The sequence below is a fragment of the Bombina bombina genome, chromosome 12 (genome assembly GCF_027579735.1).
Source record: "Bombina bombina isolate aBomBom1 chromosome 12, aBomBom1.pri, whole genome shotgun sequence".
Lineage (NCBI taxonomy): Eukaryota > Metazoa > Chordata > Amphibia > Anura > Bombinatoridae > Bombina > Bombina bombina.
The window spans coordinates 99,579,018-99,600,038 of record NC_069510.1 but is presented as its reverse complement, the minus strand read 5'-3'; positions in this window follow the sequence as shown (position 1 = coordinate 99,600,038).

Sequence of the window (21,021 nt, the reverse complement as noted above, 5' to 3'; positions counted from 1 at the left end):
ATGTTTCGTGCCCTGCGGCACTTAATCATAGGTATAATCTCCCTCACATGTGTGGACAATTTAAACCCTGATCAACCAATCAGGAGGTGACAGTGTGGTTACTATGTTAACCATTCAAAATACACACAAGTCCTCACAGTGGAGTATGAGTACACATACACAAAAAAACAAACAACAATATATATATATATATATATATATATATATATATATATATATATATATATATATATATATATATATATATGCTATTAAAAAATGCCAGGGGTTGAAAAAAACAACACTCACCCTAGACTGATAAATTTGTACTCATTATAGCACTCAAAAAGTATGATATTTGATATAGTACAGTAGAAAAGTAGTTGTTTATTAAACTTGACATGTAATATATGTTCAAATCATGTTCTTATAAATATCTATAAATATCTATAAATATTTAATAATCACAAATATCCAAAAACATTCAAATATTTAAATATTTAAGTAAGTCCAAGGTACAATTACACTAAAGACTCTATTGAACTAATAAGAACCATCTATATCATGTTCAATCCCTGCTCCATATGCTCTATACAAAACTATACCCTAAAGTGGTATAGATATGAATATTCAGTTTATAAATACATGTTGAATTAGACTGAATTGCACAGAACATATAAAGCAGGAAAAAGTTGCAACAGAAAGGAATAATATTGGTTAATTCGCCACGAAGTGTGATTGCTTAATATCCACTATAAAAACACACACCTAACAAACTGATAGGCATAAACAAATAAATACAAAATATAAACCCTAATATGCATCAAAATATAGATGTGTCTATATAAACATGGATACTAAAATACCAAAAGCCTATTTCTGATGTCATAAATGTTACCCTACAAAGTAACTAATATCCCACTCCTTATTTAGGCCTCTTGGTGATCTAGTACCCAATTTACAAATCCAGTATAGCTCTTTTCTGGTTAGAATATTGTACCTATTACCACCCCGTAATGGCCTTCTGGCTACATCTATGACTTTTACCAAAATTCTGGGCTCATTGATAAAATGAACTCCATTAAAATGTTGAGCCACACTAGAGTCCTTGTTGTAATTTTTTATGTCCCTCTTATGTTCACCTACTCTTGAACGTAGGGAACGGGAGGTCTGGCCTACATACTGTTGATGACAGAGTTCACACTCAAGAAGGTAGACAACAAAATTCGTGCCACAATTGGCATAGTGTTCTATCTTAAAATTCTCACCAGTAACACTACTTAGAAACAAATTTTCTTATTGTATAACTTCGCAAGTGACACAGTTTCTAGATAGACATCTAAAAGTACCTTTTCTAGATAGCCAATTACTGGCTCCCATAGTACCTTTGCTGGTGACTAAGCTAGGCGAAAGAATAGTGGATAGAGTGGGTGCTTTTTTCGGGACAAACTTAATATTATCAACAACTTTAACCAGGAGATCATCTCCTTTCAAAATAGGCAAATTCTTTTTGATAATATTACACAATTGCTGATACTGCTGAGAGAATTCTGTTGAAAAAACCACCATGTCATCATTGAACTTATTCACCCTATTCTCTTCAGCTGATCCCACAAGTGTGAGGTCCAAGAAATTAACTTTATCCTTATATACATCTCCAGTGAACCTTAGACCTAGATCATTGTTGTTAACATAGCTTAAAAAATCATCAAATACAAGATCGTCTTTAACCACAAAAATCAAATCGTCTATCAATCTCATAAATAAAATTATACTTTCTGCAAAAGGATTCTTATCAGCATCATAGAGGACGTTGAGTTCCCACCATCCCACAAACTGTGGGATAAGTGTCCTAAGACACCCATCTTTCACCACCTACCTAAGGTCCACAAGGATCCTTTGAATCCCCCAGGGCGTCCCATCATTTCTGGGATAGATTAATTATTTGAACCACTCTCTGAATGGGTGGATTCAATATTGCAACCCATTGTTCAAGGGTTAAGCAGTTATCTGAGGGATTCGAGTCATCTTTTGAAGATCCTCAAAAATGTACAATGGGAGGAGGACCTTAGGTGGGTGGTGATCGATGCTGTGTCTCTATACTCAAGTATACCGCACGAACTGGGCATACGGGCTGTGTCCTTTTTTCTGGATACTAGTACCAATTATTCGAGTGAGTTTAAGTTGTTTTTCTGTGAGGTCGTTGAATTCCTGCTGTCCCACAATTTCTTCATGTTCGATGGAGAATATTATTTACAAGTCTGTGGAACAGCAATGGGGGCTAAATTTGCCCCCTCCTTTGTGAACCTGTTTGTGGGATGGTGGGAACTCAACGTCCTCTATGATGCTGATAAGAATCCTTTTGCAGAAAGTATAATTTTATTTATGAGATTCATAGACGATTTGATTTTTGTGGTTAAAGACGATCTTGTATTTGATGATTTTTTAAGCTATGTTAACAACAATGATCTAGGTCTAAGGTTCACTGGAGATGTATATAAGGATAAAGTTAATTTCTTGGACCTCACACTTGTGGGATCAGCTGAAGAGAATAGGGTGATTACTGACACTTATAGGAAAGCCACATCAGGAAATTCCATACTACATGCTAAATCATGCCATCCTCAACACCTGATAAAATCCATACCTAAGAGCCAATTTTTACGATTGAGACGAAATACAAATTCTGATGATCTTTTTGATACTCAAGTCAAGGATCTAATTGAGAGACTGGCAACCAGGGGTTACGATGTAGAGATGCTAAAGCATACGGCAAAGGAAGTTAATGATACTTATTTAAATACCTTAGCCTGTCCTAGGGATACCACCAAACGAACTAAGTTCAATGATGACATGGTGGTTTTTTCAACAGAATTCTCTCAGCAGTACCAGCAATTGTGTAATATTATCAAAAAGAATTTGCCTATTTTGAAAGGAGATGATCTCCTGGTTAAAGTTGTTGATAATATTAAGTTTGTCCCGAAAAAAGCGCCCACTCTATCCACTATTCTTTCGCCTAGCTTAGTCACCAGCAAAGGTACTATGGGAGCCAGTAATTGGCTATCTAGAAAAGGTACTTTTAGATGTCTATCTAGAAACTGTGTCACTTGCGAAGTTATACAATCAGAAAATTAGTTTCTAAGTAGTGTTACTGGTGAGAATTTTAAGATAGAACACTATGCCAATTGTGGCACGAATTTTGTTATCTACCTTCTTGAGTGTGAACTCTGTCATCAACAGTATGTAGGCCAGATCTCCCGTTCCCTACGTTCAAGCATATGGAGCAGGGATTGAACATGATATAGATGGTTCTTATTAGTTCAATAGAGTCTTTAGTGTAATTGTACCTTGGACTTACTTAAATATTTAAATATTTGAATGTTTTTGGATATTTGTGATTATTAAATATTTATAGATATTTATAGATATTTATAAGAACATGATTTGAACATATATTACATGTCAAGTTTAATAGACAACTACTTTTCTACTGTACTATATCAAATATCATACTTTTTGAGTGCTATAATGAGTACAAATTTATCAGTCTAGGGTGAGTGTTGTTTTTTTCAACCCCTGGCATTTTTAAATAGCATTTTATATATATATATATATATATATATATATATATATATATATATAGTTGGGTTTTTTTTTGTGTATGTGTACTCATACTCCACTGTGAGGACTTGTGTGTATTTTGAATGGTTAACATAGTAACCACACTGTCAGCTCCTGATTGGTTGATCAGGGTTTAAATTGTCCACACATGTGAGGGAGATTATACCTATGATTAAGTGCCCCAGGGCACGAAACATGTAAGGTTTCCTCCTCCTCCACCTTTTGTTTGTTTGCAACATGAGTGTTGTCATTTTAATGCATCTTTGAATAAAGAATGACTTTTTAACTTTTATCCTGGAGTGCCGCCTGTCCTTCTCTATATTGCAGTCTGGAATTCCCTGAAAGCACAGGGTTTGTGGACTCAGGAGGAGGCTCTCCTCCCGATAAATATTCTAGAACTGAGAGCAATATTCAACGCGCTTCAGGCGTTGCCTCAGCTGGCTTCGGCCAGATTCATAACCCAGTCGGACAATATCACGACTGTAGCATATATCAATCATCAGGGGGAACAAAGAGTTCTCTAGCGATGATAGAGGTTACCAAAATAATTTGATGGGCAGAGACTCACTCTTGCCATCTATCAGCAATCTATAACCCAGGAGTGGAAAACTGGGAACCGAATTTTCTAAGTCGTCAGACTTTTCATCCGAGGGAGTGGGAACTCCATCCGGAGGTGTTTGCACAATTGATTCAGCAATGGGGCACACCAGAATTGGATCTGATGGCGTCTCGTCAGAACGACAAACTTCCTTGTTACGGGTCCAGGTCAACGGATCCTCACGCAGTACTGATAGATGCTCTAGCAGTACCCTGGTCGTTCAACCTGGCTTATGTGTTTCCACCATTTCCTCTCCTTCCTCGTTTGATTACCAGAATCAAACAGGAGAGAGCTTTGGTGATTTTGATAGCGCCTGCGTGGCCACGCAGGACTTGGTATGCAGACCTGGTGGACATGTCATCTCTTCCACCATGGACTCTGCCACTGAGACAGGACCTTCTGATTCAAGGTCCGTTCCAGCATCCAAATCTAGTTTCTCTGCGGCTGACTGCTTGGAGATTGAACGCTTGATTTTATCCAAGCGGGGTTTCTCTGAGTCAGTCATAGATACCTTGATTCAGGCTCGAAAGCCTGTCACTAGGAAAATTTATCATAAGATATGGCGTAAATATCTTTATTGGTGCGAATCCAAAGGCTACTCATGGAGTAAGATCAGGATTCCTAGGATTTTGTCCTTTCTCCAAGAAGGATTGGAGAAGGGGCTATCAGCTAGTTCCTTAAAGGGACAGATATCTGCTTTATCAATTCTACTGCACAAGCGTCTGGCAGATGTTCCAGACGTTCAGTCGTTCTGTCAGGCTTTAGTTAGAATCAAGCCTGTGTTTAAACCTGTTGCTCCGCCATGGAGTTTGAATTTAGTTCTTAAAGTTCTTCAAGAGGTTCCGTTTGAACCTATGCATTCCATAGATATTAAGCTTCTATCTTGGAAAGTTCTGTTTTTAGTTGCTATCTCTTCGGCTCAAAGAGTTTCTGAACTATCTGCATTACAATGCGACTCGCCTTATCTTGTTTTCCATGCTGATAAGGTGGTTTTGCGTACCAAACCTGGATTCCTTCCTAAGGTTGTTACTGTAAGAAGTATAATTTGGATTACAATTTCTTGTTGAATTCAGACTTAATATCTAAACCAGTTTCTAGGTACAAATTGAACTAACTAGAGATGGGTATCTCTGAACAGAGCTTCAAAGGATGAAACCTGTTTCTCAAGAGTGGTATCTCATTGCAAATATGTACTAGACTGAAATACAACAGATTGTATCTTTGAACAGAAATTCAAATGATGTCCTTTCACAATCACCACAGATATAAAGGCTTATGGAGTCCTTGGGTGGATAACTGCATATCATTCCTGGAACTTCAAAGGATCATAAACAGCATTGCCCAACATCAAACAGTGTACGCCCTGGAGTCCTGTCAAATGTGTTGTCCAACATCAAAGGAGGTTAACAGCTTATGCACTGGAGTCCTGTCAAATGTAATTTCTTGGACAACAGTGACACCTACAGGTAGCTGGCTACTTTTGCTGGGACTTAACTGGACATTTAAGCAATTATCAACTGGACATTTAAGCATTTGATTGGCTAAGACATTCTTCAAGGTGGGGCTATATTTCTTTAAATATGCTGTGGAAAGAACAGACAGGTAGGAAGGACACATAACACCAACAGGTAATAGACAGACTGCAGCAATCTTTGCATGCACCCACCCACAGGCATTAGTTTATAGTGTAGACAGGTTAGACGAATAGAGCCTTGTACGTTAGACGCTTCTCTCACCACTCATGTATAGATTTGTCATTTAATAAATGTATCCCTTTTTAGAAGACTGGTGTAAGTATCATTCTTTAAACAAGGTAAATGTATTATAAGGAAAAGCCTGACACTGATTTTAGTCACTGACCCAATATTAGAAAAGGGGCTTTTCACATTGGCGAGCCAGCCAGGAGGTTAGCGTTCCAGTTTTTTTTTGAGACGACAAACTATTGGGGAACCCAGTACAAGCAACAGTTGTGACAGGACTCAGACGTGAGCGCACTGGAAGGCTATATCAAAACAAGAATTCTGGACTGGTCATTGTGAGCAGGTGAGATGGAAGTTATTAACAGATGTGCAAATAATAGTACTATTGAATATGTGTGTAAAAATAATTTAAATGCATTAGAATTATTTAATGATTTGTTGCAACAATTTGAGGATGCTGTTTGTAAAATAAAGAAGTCTGTGTTGAATAAGAAAGTAAAGTATAATGGTAATTTAGCAAAACTTATTGTACAGTACAAAGGTGCATTGGAAAGGTTAGAATTGTCCCCTGTTTTATCAGAAAAAGATAGATGTGTAAACAGTAATTATGCTAAGCATGGTGTTTGTCACAAAAGTGAATCTAGCCAGACAGAGAATGTAGTTGAACATTCACAGAAAGAAAGAAATGCTACAATAGCAACAACAAATACATTAGAAGAAGGTAAATCTAAGACACTGCCATTGTTTAGTGTAAATACCACAACAGAGCTAAAACCTATTTCTACCATGTGCCAGGATAGATTAGAAAGTCCACAAACAACAGGGACTCAGACTATTGGAGACAGTGTACAGACTACCTCTGTGCTGACTAGTGCACCAGAAGACCCATATAAAAAATATGCTAGGAAAATCAAAGCTTTAATTCCACCATTTGACCCAAAATTGCATATCTTGCATAGTATAGTTAAATTTGAGCAACATGTAGCACAGTATAGCTTAGATGATCAGACTGCGTGTTATCTATTTAAGTTCTGGCTGCCAGCATACTACAGTAAAGCACTGCAGCTTTTACAGCAGAATGGGTTATGGGCTGAGAAAAAGACACGTGCTAACATGTTGTTAGAACTAACTGCTGTGGATTTAACAGATACATCATTTTTAGACACAGTAGTTCCACACCCAATGGAAGAACCATTTGCTTTCTGTAATAAATTTCATCAATTATACTGTAATCTAAAAGGCACACCAAATTTAGAGATTGGAGATCCCAGAATGTTAAGAATTCTAGCAGGAAAATATGAAGGACTTGATTTTGTTAATAGAAATTTACTAGCTAGAGCACGTAATTTCAAGGAATTCCTTTGCATTCTTGCAGACTGGCAAAATGAGTCAAAATTTAAAAGTGCACCGCCAGAGCTAACACATAGAAATAATTGCAATAATAATAACAATAACAACAAAAACATATACATGCCACAAACCACTTTTTGCTTTGTTTGTGGGAAGATGGGACTCAAAAGAAGATACTGTTGGTACAATAAAAGTTTCCAGAAAAGAACAGGCCAGGAATATGCTGGTGTTAATTATAGAAATTGGAAGTGCAAACCAACAAATGTAAAACTCTATCATCCCAGAAATAAAATAAAAAATTATCAAACATGGGAAACTATGTTTCCTCCACTTTTAAAGATTGTTTAGAATTACATAAAGTAAGAAAGTAAACAAATTATAAAACAGTGTTGCTTTCTTTGAATGTAGCTATTTGTTTTATGTTTTCACTTTCACATTTGTTTTGCAGGATTTCTCAAGGAAAGGATAGTTTTTATTCATATTGGCTGACATAGCATTTGGTTACTTCATGTGCAAATACAAGGTAAAATGACAAAAATATTTTTGTAATATGAAATCAAAACCACGTGGTAGAAATCTGAGCTCAAAACTAAATTGTTTGCAAACAATTCTATTATTTTTATTATTAATGTGGCCACTGTGTAAGAAAAATATTTTTGTTTTTAAATTTGCATATGAATTGTTTTCACTTCTAACTTTTGTGGATAACTCACTTGGTTTATTTTTGCAGGCTATGATGAACCTAACTTTAGATGTAATTTTAATTTTTTTCTTTCTTTCCTCAGGTAATTTCTGCAGATAGTACACACAGTTAAATGAGGAAAACACAGATCAACTGTACTTTTGCATTTATAGTCATTTTAAATTATAAATAGAAAAATAAAGATTAAAAAGTTTAATGATTAGAAAATGCAAAAGATAAACAAATTAATGTGTGTAGACCAGTGTTTTTAATGTGATGTTTCTTTGCTTGTGGTTTGTGATTACTTTTTTTTTTTTTTTTTTTAATTCTTTTTATTACTGGAAACAAATATGGTACAACAGAAAGTCAGGCATTACAATAGATATTATAGAATTTACACTAGTATTATGCATCCATATTGATTACATTTCTGCAGATGGCTTGTCAGAGCCAAGTGCGCAGAGTAGTCCATGAGAGAGGAGGGCTAGGTATGGTCTTTATAGGCTTTAATCTGTAACATTTTGATGTAGTAAAGTCCGTCCAGTAAACTTTGTATGCCACATCCGTCTCCATTTTCCAAAATAGTTTTATAACATAACATATAACAATAACAGTAACTAAAACATACTAACATTGTAATAAAAGGGTGGGGTTCAAGGCGGGGAGGAGAGTTGGGGAGGGGAGGGAGAGAGAGGAAAAAAAAAAAACAACCGGGTTGGATCCCGTTATCTAGAAAAGCATCTCCTCAGTCGGGTATTTGGTGGTATTAAGGGTCTCCCCCTCAGTTTCACCGGGGTTAGAGTTAAGAGTAAGCTGGGGCATCATCTCCGACTGGAGAAATGGTCTCATGATCTGCTGTTTCAAGTCTTCGTGGAACGTATTAATAAGAGGGCACCATTTTCTCCAGAAGGGCCTCAGTCGTCTGGTCACATCTAACCTCACGTCATATTGTTCTATGTAAAGTTGTTTAATCAATAAGTGTTTAAATTGTGCTATTGTTGGGGGATGTTTAGATATCCATCTTGTCAGGATACAGTGCCTTGCCAGTATGGTGCACATCGTAAGTATCTTGTGATGTCGTTGGTGTGTATCTCCCCATTTGAAGAGATATATTTCGGCCGTGGTGAGTTCTATTTCAACCCTAAGGGTGATTTTTACCCAGTATTGAAAATGTCCCCAAAAACGTCTGATAGCTGGACAGGTATAGAAGTAGTGCAGGAAAGAGGGGGCTGCACTGCTGCACTTAATACATTGGTTGGGGCATGCGTTATTCCATTTTGCTAATCTATTAGGAGTAATATAGTCCTTGTGTAATAGTCTAGTCTGCGCCTCTCTATAGGTTATTGCGAGAGTGGCTTGTTTTGTGCTGTCTAGACTGTCTTTCAAATCTTGTACCGATACTTCAATATGGATGTCTGTAGCTAGTCTTGCTAGCATGTTGGCTTGTATGGTGGCCTCAGTATGTTTTATTAGTTGTGTGTAGAAATGTGTGAGGGAGAACCGTCCCACTAGGAATAATGTCTGAGCGATAGCGAAGGGTGATTTGTCCCAGAAGCTGTCATGAGATGCCTGCAGAGACATCACATAGTGCCTCAACTGAAGGTAAGCATAAAAATGCTGATTTGGAAGCTGATATTTCGTCTTTAGCTCCTGGAAAGAGCGTATCGTGTGCAGCAATGGGTCCAGGATGTCTCCCACTGTCCTGATACCCCGGGTTTCCCATACGCGGAACGGTGCATGCTCATCACCTGCTGGGAAGTCTGCGTTCCCACGGATAGGGATATACCTTGGGGAGGGGGTATCTATTTTTAGGAATTTGTGAATCAGCTGCCACGCCCTCAGTGGGTCACGGTATAGTGCACTGTTGGCAACTCTAGGGGGAAGAGATGCCATTCTCGCATAGGGGAGATAAGCCGGCGTTAGAGGGGCGACAATCGCTTCTTCAAGCGCTATGTCGGTGAAGTGTTTCGTATTCATCTGCCAGTCGGTGACCAATCTGGCTAATGCCACCCAGTTGTACAACTTGAGATTTGGCATTCCCAAGCCTCCCCCCAGGTATGGGAGGTGTAGCTTGTTCGCTGCTATTCTGGGTTTACCTCCCTTCCAGATAAATCGCGACATGGCACGCGAGAGCATCCTCAGGTCCCTTCTGGACATCAGAAATGGTAACATAAGCAGTGGATATAAAATTTTGGGTAGTATTGTCATCTTGATCAAGCCAATACGACCCGACAAGCCCAGAGGGAGGTTAGACCAGTTCGTTAGCTGAGAGGCCAACTCTGAACATTTACGTGATATGTTGAGATCATACATCTTAGAGGGATCTCTATGGAGTTTAATGCCAAGGTAGGTTAGCCCCTCCGAGACTTCCACGAATGGATAGCTTTGGGTAGAGGACGTATGTCTATGTATCCATAGTATCTCTGACTTTGAGGTGTTTATTTGATATCCCGAAAAGGTACCGAAGTTCGAAATCATGTGCAGTATGTGTGGTATATGAACGGCTGGTGTGTCGACAAATAGTAGCATGTCATCGGCGTATAACGCCAGGTGCAGGGGGATCCCTCTTATCGTGATCCCTGGGAAGAGTTGTCGCAGTTTCATCGCGAGGGGTTCCAGTGCTAGGTTGAACAGCAGCGGTGAAAGGGGGCAGCCCTGCCTGGTGCCCCGACGTAGCTGAAAATCCGAGGAAAAGAGGCCATTTGCGATAACCCGTGCCACCGGTTGGTGGTACACTTTACCTATAACCTCCAAGAACGGACCCGTAAAACCGAACCTCCGCATAGTATCTAAAAGATGTGGCCATTCTACCCGGTCGAAGGCCTTCTCTGCATCCAAGGATAGCAGGAAGGCCTCCGGTGTGTCTTTCCTATCCCTTTCCTGCCCCTGTGCCCAGTAATGTTCTATCACCTGCATGACCCTGCGAAGATTCACCACCGATGAACGTTTGAAGACGAAGCCCGTTTGGTCCGGATGGACTTGGTCAGGGAGAATCACCTTCAATCTGTTAGCAAGAATCTTCATGAACAACTTGTAATCTGTATTTAACAGAGATATTGGTCTGTAAGATTCAGGCTTTGAGCGGTCTTTACCCGGCTTGGGGATCAGCGTGATGTGCGCTGAAGTGAAATTGTTAGAGGGGGGGGTCTCCGTCTGAAGGAAGGTATTGTACAGTCTGGTCAGAGTAGGTGTGATCTGGGCCTGTAGTGATTTGTAAAATTCAGCCGGTAGACCGTCTGGCCCTGGTGCCTTACCTGCTGGCAAGGACCCCAGGGTGAAGGTGAGTTCCTCGAGTGTCACCGGGGCGTTTAAGCTGTCAATTTGGGTCTGTGTTAGTTGGGGTGGCTGCAGCGAACGCCAGAACTGCGTCTGAGTTCCCTCTGGAGCCGCGTCCTGTTGGGTATAGAGTTTTGCATAGTACTGTGCAAAGCACTGCGCTATGTCCTCTGGTTTAGTGTATGTTAGGCCTTGCGCTCTGATTGCTGTTATGTTGGCTCTTGCTGTCTGGGGCTTCGACAAGGCAGCCAGCATCCTGCCTGCCTTCCCACCGAATCTATAGAATTTTCCTGCTGTCTTTAATAGTCCAGCAGTCGCCTGTTGTTTCATGAAAGCCTCAAGGTCCGCTTTTGCCGCTAAGTATGTCTCATAGGTTATTTTCGTGTTAGCCTGTAGATATGTTTGGTATGTTAGACCCAGTTGTTTTTGTAAGTTCTTTAATTTAATTTATATTGTGTTTTGTGTCTTAATTTAGAGATGTATGAGATTATAGCTCCAGCAAACACTGTCTTGGCCGTCTCCCATAGGAGTTGGGTGTTTTCAGTATGTACTGCGTTATCAGTGAGAAAGTCCGTCCAAGTGTGCTGTAAATATTTGGTAAATGCCTCTGAGGTGGTCAGATAGGTCGGAAATCTAAGGGTGTTTCTGTTAGTGTGCCTTCTCCGGGTCCCAAGTGACAGTTCCACTGGTGCGTGGTCTGAAATCAGAATATTGTGTATCTTACAATGGTGCACTTGTGTGGTTAATTCCCCAGCAATCATGAATAAGTCAATTCTGGAGAGGGTATGTTTAGCTTTGGTCAGGCAAGTATAGTCCTTCCCCTCTGGATTCATCAACCTCCAGAGATAAAGATTTTAGTTTCAAATCTGGCTTTGTAATTTACCTTAGGGTCCCTGATAGAGTGAGGTGCCAGCCAAAGTCTATCCAGAATGTGTGTGGGTGAGATATTGAAATCCCCACCAATTATTAAATTTGAGCCTATGTGGGGAGCTAGTTGCCGGGTTAATTCTGACCAGAAACCTGTAGTTCTATGGTTGGGGGCATATAAGTTGCAGAACACATATTTCACAGAATTTACCGTAGCTTGCACTATCATGAACCGTCCGTCTTTGTCTAGATAGGTGTTGTCTATCCTAGTTGTTAACCTTTTCCCGAACATAATAACTAAACCCCGGCTGGCACTTGTATAAGATAGAAAGACTACCTGTCCCACCCAATCCCTCTGCAGTTTCTGGTGTTCTGGGTCTGTTAGGTGCGTCTCCTGTAATAAAGCTATGTCCGTGCCCAGTTTCCTAAGGTGAGTGAGTATCAGTTTACGTTTTATGGGCGAGTGTATTCCACCCACGTTCCAAGTCACTATTTTATGCGACATTCCTAGTTACATAGGATGAATAGAGGGGAGAGAGAAAAAAAAAAAAAAAAAAAAAGAAGGGGAGGGAGAGGGAGAGAGGGGGAAGGGGGAGCGGGAAGGGACACTGAAGGGTTAAGGCAGTTTCTTGATTTATTTTCATATAACTAACATTAAATGCAAGGCATTTTGGGCCTTCAGCAGAGTCCTTGATATTCAATGAGTACTCATTAAGTTTAGCGTGTGCACAGCAGAACCATATATACAGTATATTCCCAACATAGGCATTAACAGTTCTAATTTTAACCAAGTGCAATTGTTCCATACCCTTACCCCTGGGAGGAATAGATATTTGTGCTGGTGGGTTTGAGCCCGTCTGAGTCCCTGCTTGGAATAAAGAAGGTGCCCCTTGGACAATAGGCGCACAGGGCACCTCCATGATGTGCTTTTTGCACGTGAGGCACAGAAAATTAATGGAGGTTTTTGCTGGAATGGCAGCTATAAGGGTGTAGGCGGAGGGAGCAATCCTTTTAAGGGAGGGTGAGATTAGAATTAGGCTAGGTCGGTATAGGTTTCTGTAGGCAATACGCTTGTGGTGTCGTAAATTACAATCTAGATTTTCTCTATTGCCACTCAGATAGCTGGGGAACCTTTCGGGTTTTGAGTCTTCCTGTTTAGTTTCCTGCCTACATGGGGTGCCTGTGGCTGTCCCTGTGCCTGCCTCAGCACAACTGTCAACATACGCTATCCAAACATTTAAATATGTGTAAACACTATGGCCTGTATTAATTGAATCAACATGTGCATTACTCTGAGGCAGCTCAGCACTCCCAGGAAGGAGTGTATGCGTTAGTGACCCAGTGCTATAACCTGCTAGGAACTGTAAACAAATTAAGAACAAACAGAACAATAATAAAACAAGCATAACATGGAAAACATAAAAAAACAGGTCACATTTCAACATTACCCTAGAGGCAACGTCCCGCCTCTCTTTGAAGTCCATCAAACCTTTGGGAACCAGGTTAGTTCCATTCTTGAAAAAAAACATTAAGTAACAAAAAAGTTCAGCCATCTTTTATCTACTATGGCCCAAAAGAGCAGAAGAGGGAGTTAAAGGGAGAGGACCTCCCGTTTTGGGCAGACGATCTTCAGGTTGGGGGGTGCTGGTTTTCTGTTGCCAGATAACTTTTCACCGCCTGTGGTGAGTGGAAGAATTTAATACCATATGGTGTTTGTAGAAGAAGTTTTGCAGGAAAGAGGAGTGCCACTTGACGTCCCTGTTCGTGGAGTTGGGAGCAGAGCGGTGCAAATTCCTTCCTTTGTCTAGAGACCTCCAGCGAGAAGTCCTGAAACAGGAGCAGCTTCGAGCCCTCATATATCAGTTCCTTATGCGATCTATAGGCTCTCAAAATTTTCAATTTTTCCTGGAAGTTCAGGCATTTGAATATCACCTGTCTAGGTTTAGTTCCCATCTGATCCAAGGCCTTCTCAGGACCTATCCGGTGTGCACGTTCTACATCAATGGGTAGGATGTCGGCATGGATACCCAGTAATCTAGGGAGTTTCAGTGCCGTAAACTCAAGCAGATCTTTGCCCTTAATTGATTCTGGCACTCCTACGATCCGCAAATTATTGCGGCGACTCCTGTTCTCCAGGTCATCTATGCGGTCTTGGAGTAGTTGAGTTTTCTTCACTAATTGTTTGACTGTAGTATCCGAGGCAAATTGTCTATCCTCTACTTCCGAGATGCGGGTTTCGGCTGCGTTTAAGCGTGTGGAGAACTGCCGCACCTCGCTCGTTAGTGTGTCCACCCCTGCTTGCAGGGAGTCCATCCTTGGGAGAAAAAATGATTTTAATTCTTGTAGGAGAGCAGAGTGTGAAACTGAGTCTGAGACCGCTATTGGGTCAGGTACAGCTGGGCCCTCAGCATGGGCGTCCGACAGATGTTTCAGTCTCTTTTCATTGGTCTTTGATCTGTGAGACATATCTGGTTTGGTAGAGGGAGACAGTTTGTGAAAGTATTTATCCACTTTCATTAGAGTGGGGTATGAAATCTTCTGGGTGCAGGGGGAACAAGTTAGATGGTGAAGTACTCAGATATTGCGGCCGGTGTCACCTGCAAACAGTACAAACGGGTGCCCTGTATGTATGGTAGCGGGCAGAGGTGCACGCTCAGAGTCTCTCTGTAGTTATGTAGTTTCTGTCTTGATGATTTAGATGGTATAACCTGTCTCGTTATGATCAGCCATAGATGGAGGAGACACAGTCAGAATCAGTGCAGGCACAGGTATACTAGCAATTGTGGTTTTATGTTGCGCACTTTGTGTCTGGGGTCGTTAGTTATGGACCAAGGGGGCCTTGTGAACATAGAATTTGCAGGTTTTTTTACTAGAATGTAGGTAACACTTTTCCCGCTCTAGGACAGCATGGTGCAGTCAGGATGCATTGCTATTAAAAGTGAAAGTCATACAGAAAGACATGTGTTGCTGCACATCACTCTTCCCCAATAATAGTCTCTGTAATCCTTTTTCTTAGAGAGAGGTTAATCGGCTGCCTGCACAGTTATGTTAAACTTGATTGACCTTTCAGTATTGCGGCTCCCCCTGCTATGCTTCTCCCCTCCTTCCCGGGTTTGTGTTTGTTTCTGTGATCTGTCTCTTTGCAAATACCGATCCCAGCCTTTCCGACTACTTACAGCTGCCCGTGGAGTGCTTGTTATCTACCCTCAGGTTAGCGATATGCAGCGACGTGTGATCAGTGTTCCTGTCATGATTTCTCCGTTCATCGCCGTGTCACCGCGGCTCCCGGAGCTTCTCAGTGTGGATGACGTCACGTCGCTTAGCAACGTGACGCATCCTCTGACACACCCCTCTGTATTCGTCACCGCTCCTGCCTTTAAACTCCGGCGGGAGATCGTACTCGGGGCCTGTTTGTTTGATTCCCCGGCGTCTGTGAGTACTTGAATATATTGCTTCTCTTGTGTACCGACTTCTGCCTGCCTGACCTAGCTCTTGTCTAAACCCTTCTACTGTTGTTTGAATACCGACTCCTGCCTGCCTGACCAAGCTTTTGCCTTACCCTATTACTGTTATTTGGATATCGACTACTGCCTGCCTGACCTAGCTTTTGCCTGATCTCTTCTTCTGATGTTTGGATACCGACTTCTGCCTGCCTGACCTTGCTTATGCCTTATCCTTAAACCTTCTCTTGGATATATATATTTTTGTTTGTTACAAGCCTGCTTAAAGGGACATTTACTTTTACAAGCTGCAAAAGAGAACTTTGTCTTCTTGTTTGTTACAAGCCTGCTTAAAGGGACATTTACTTTTACAAGCTGCAAAAGAGAACTTTGTCTTTTTGTTTGTTACAAGCCTGCTTAAAGGGACATTTACTTTTACAAGCTGCAAAAGAGAACTTTGTCTTTTTGTTTGTTACAAGCCTGCTTAAAGGGACATTTACTTTTACAAAGAGATGGGGTGTGTTAGGAGCGCCTAATGAAAGGCTAGGTCTAAATATAGGGTATATACTAATAGTGTCAGTTTGTACACTATAGGTTATAGACTAAAAGTGTCAGTATGTACACTATAAGAATCCTACCATGGTATAATAATGGGATCTTTAAATAATACAGTTTAACAGGTTTAATGTCACATATAATAACAGCAGAAAATCACAGGTTAAAAAAGCATAAAAGTATATGGATCCATGATACTTAATAAAAACAATAACAATAAAAATAATCTAACAATGGCATTAATATTGATGCAAGGACAATGATACTTAATAAAAACGATTGCAATAAAACCAATTGCAATAGAAATAATCCAAAAATGCCATTAATGTTGATGCAAAGACAAATAGAAAAGTAAAAACAGTAAAGTAATATAAATGAAATACAATAGATACAATAAGTGACTATGTGCGATGTCTAGTAAAAATCAATGCGATATACAGTGGAAATTATGTATCAAACATGTATAGAAACATATAGAAAAAATACAAAAAATACAATAGATTGGAAGTCCAGTGAGAAGGGAATCCGGTGAAAAAAGTATATGGAAATGTCAATAAAAAATAAGAAATGAAAAATATATGTGTCAAAAATCCAATGAAAAAACAATCTATATAAATAAATTAAAATGTCCTCGTGATCCAAATGTCAATCCAAAAGTACGTATGTAGATCAAATATTGTGATAATAATAAAAAGTGTTCCAACAGTAAAAGATCCAATAAAAACAAAGCAAAAATGTCATATATCAGAAAGAGTGATCAAAAAATATGTAAACAAACTTCATAGAAAATAAGCTTCATAAAAATATGAGAAACTAAAAAACCAAAAAACAATCCTGTGAAAAAATAGAAAATCCAATAAACAATCCTGTGAAAAAATAGAAAATCCAATACCTGTGAAAAAAGAAAAAATACAACATAGAGTAGTAGTGCTTAAAATATGCTTGCAATTATAGGAATAAAACTCACCATATATGCCAACGCGTTTCGGCCCACCAATAGGGCCTTTTTCAAGACTGATATATGGTTGGTGAGAAAGCTTGTTATATACCTGTTTGGATTGAAAAATTGCGCCAAAAATTGCCCCAATTGCGCCAAAAAATGACCTTATGAACCGGAAGTAGAATTCAACCGGAAGTGGGGAATGATAGTTGTTAATGAGATTGGGTATATCCCTTTCTGATATTAAAATAATTAGTTTGGCCCATCCTGTCATATTATAGTGGTCAACTTGTAGTGCCATCATATATAGGTGTTTCTGTAAGGCTGAGTGTATATCTTAATACCTATAACATTGCTAGTTACCTTATTGCGCTAAAAAACCGGATATCCGGTTCCGCCGCTAAACCGGAAGTTGATAGAAACCGGATGTTGACGAAACCGGAAGTTGACGAAAAACCGGAAGTTGGTATAATTCGTCAAAACCGGAACAAACCTATGAGGGGGTAAACATGTGTCTGGTGTATTAATCAGTGCACTTCTCTTATATTGGGAACAAAACGGAGAAGGTGTATTGTGGCTCTTGTTACTATCGATTAATTAGTATATATCATCTGATATTAGTAATTATGGTACTGATTAAAAACGTTTTACAATTGGTATTTGATCCCTTTTTATAAAATATGTAATCTTCCACCTGGTATTAAAGATAAATCTCTTCCCGTGAACCTATGATGTAGTATCTGTATCTTGTATATATTCTTATTAGAAAATGATAGGACCTAGATATCAATTATATATAAGGGTTCTGTAAGTATGAATCCTATACATAATTAGAAGTGTGGATGGGTCTTCTTAATTATGACCTGTCTGTTAATGTATAATTATTATCTGTTCATACGGTATTCACGATAAAGATTTTAGTAAATCCAGACTGCTAGACAATAATAAAGAAATCAATATAATATAATTAATATAATAATAAAGAAGAGATCAATATAATATAATTATGAAAACATTAGCTCCAAACAATGACAAGAATAGGGGGATTATATAGGAATAATTATTCTAAAAGGAGGACTATATATACTATAGTATTATATACTGGTGAAGTTATTAAGACCTGGACTTCTGGTAAGTTTATGAGGATAGGGGGAATAACCTCTTCATATAAATGTCCGTGCTTATTAAAAAGTGTGACAGGTGTTGAGTATATAAAGTCATTTATTTCAAATGTAATAGATGGGATAAGTCCTCCTTATTATTGAGGCCCTTTGGGTAAAGACAGTCAAGTTCGTAGATCCATCTTGATTCAGCTACAAGAAGTCTCCTTTCATAATCACCACCTCTCCAATTTGGTTTTACTCGTTGGATTCCATAATAGTTGAAATCTTTGAGACTGCATTTATGGTGAGTGGTGAAATGTTTATACATGGCAGTTTCAGTGTTGCCGTGTTCGACTTGTAAGATGTGTTCTCGAATCCTGTCTTTTAGTAATCTTGAGGTTTGGCCTACATATTGCAATCCACAGCTGCATTGGATTACGTATATTACACCTTTGCTGGTACATTTTATTAGGTCTTTAATTAGATGTTCCTTCTTAGAGTGATTAGATTTAAATTTCTTAATCTTAAGACCTCTTTTACACGCTTTGCAATTTATGCAAGGGAAAAAACCTTTGATTATTTTGCCAAAGACATCTTGTGTTCCTGTTGCTCTTGAGCGTGGAACACTAGGTGATAGCATGTTCCTTAAGTTGTCTGTTTTACTATAGATGAATTTTGGTTTGTCTGCCAGTATTTCCCCTATGGTGTCGTCATTCTTCAATAGCGGCCAATTTTTCTCAATTATTCTTTCTATTAGATGTCGGTTCTCACAGTATTGCGTGATGAATGCTACATCAATAGTATTCTTGTCATTTGATGTCTTATTTCTCTTGTCTTTATATTGGAGCAGTTCCTTACGATCCCGTTTTCGGACTTCTTCAATCTCTTTATCGATCATTTCTTCCTCATAACCTCTTTCTATGAAGCGTGCTTTGAGAGTCTTGGCTTGTGTCTCCCATAGTTCAGGGTCTGAGCAATTCTTTTTTAGTCTGAGTAGCTGCCCCTTGGGGATGTTCCTTTTCCACCTGGAATGGTGGCAGCTGTTGATGTGTATATAATGACTACAGTCCACAGGTTTAAAATATGTTGATGTTTTAATTTTGTTGTTTTCGACTGTGATCCTAAGATCTAGAAATGTGATCTCTGAGTTACTAATTTCATAGGTGAATTTGAGATTATGAATATTATTGTTCATAACCACAATGGTATGTTCCAGGTCTTCTCTTGTGCCCTTCCATACCATCAAAATATCATCTATATATCGATGATATGAAACCAGGTCCGCGCCTGCTGGGCAGGAGTCCCAGAAAATGGTTTCCCATTTGCCCATGTATAAGTTGGCATAGCTAGGCGCGAACCTGGTCCCCATGGCGGTGCCGCACAGCTGTTTATAGAAGGTCCCATTGTGGTTAAAATAATTGTGAGTTAGTATATAAGAGATCCCTTCAAGGATAAATGTCTTCTGTGTATCTGGTATGCTCTCATCTTTGTTTAGAAAATATTCTACCGCCTCTACACCACCTGCATGTGGTATACTGGTGTAGAGGGAAGCTACATCACAGGTCGCGAGTAGGTACCCTTCTTCCCAACTTATGTTGTTCAGAATGTTTAGTATTTGTGTGGAGTCACGTATGTAAGAAGGTAATGTCACAACATACTTTTGAAGGTTTTTATCTAAGTACTCCGATAGGTTACTAGATAAGGAGCCAATCCCGGAGATTATAGGTCTTCCTGGTGGGTGGTGAAGTGACTTATGTATCTTGGGTAGATAGTAGAACACTGGTGTAATAGGGTATTTAATTCCTATATACCGAAATTCTTTATCGTTGAGTATGTTGTTCTCATGAGCTTCTCCCAAGATATCATCAATCTCTTCCTTAAATCGGACCAATGTTATAGGTATTAAGATATACACTCAGCCTTACAGAAACACCTATATATGATGGCACTACAAGTTGACCACTATAATATGACAGGATGGGCCAAACTAATTATTTTAATATCAGAAAGGGATATACCCAATCTCATTAACAACTATCATTCCCCACTTCCGGTTGAATTCTACTTCCGGTTCATAAGGTCATTTTTTGGCGCAATTGGGGCAATTTTTGGCGCAATTTTTCAATCCAAACAGGTATATAACAAGCTTTCTCACCAACCATATATCAGTCTTGAAAAAGGCCCTATTGGTGGGCCGAAACGCGTTGGCATATATGGTGAGTTTTATTCCTATAATTGCAAGCATATTTTAAGCACTACTACTCTATGTTGTATTTTTTCTTTTTTCACAGGTATTGGATTTTCTATTTTTTCACAGGATTGTTTATTGGATTTTCTATTTTTTCACAGGATTGTTTTTTGGTTTTTTAGTTTCTCATATTTTTATGAAGCTTATTTTCTATGAAGTTTGTTTACATATTTTTTGATCACTCTTTCTGATATATGACATTTTTGCTTTGTTTTTATTGGATCTTTTACTGTTGGAACACTTTTTATTATTATCACAATATTTGATCTACATACGTACTTTTGGATTGACATTTGGATCACGAGGACATTTTAATTTATTTATATAGATTGTTTTTTCATTGGATTTTTGACACATATATTTTTCATTTCTTATTTTTTATTGACATTTCCATATACTTTTTTCACCGGATTCCCTTCTCACTGGACTTCCAATCTATTGTATTTTTTGTATTTTTTCTATTTTTTCTATATGTTTCTATACATGTTTGATACATAATTTCCACTGTATATCGCATTGATTTTTACTAGACATCGCACATAGTCACTTATTGTATCTATTGTATTTCATTTATATTACTTTACTGTTTTTACTTTTCTATTTGTCTTTGCATCAACATTAATGGCATTTTTGGATTATTTCTATTGCAATTGGTTTTATTG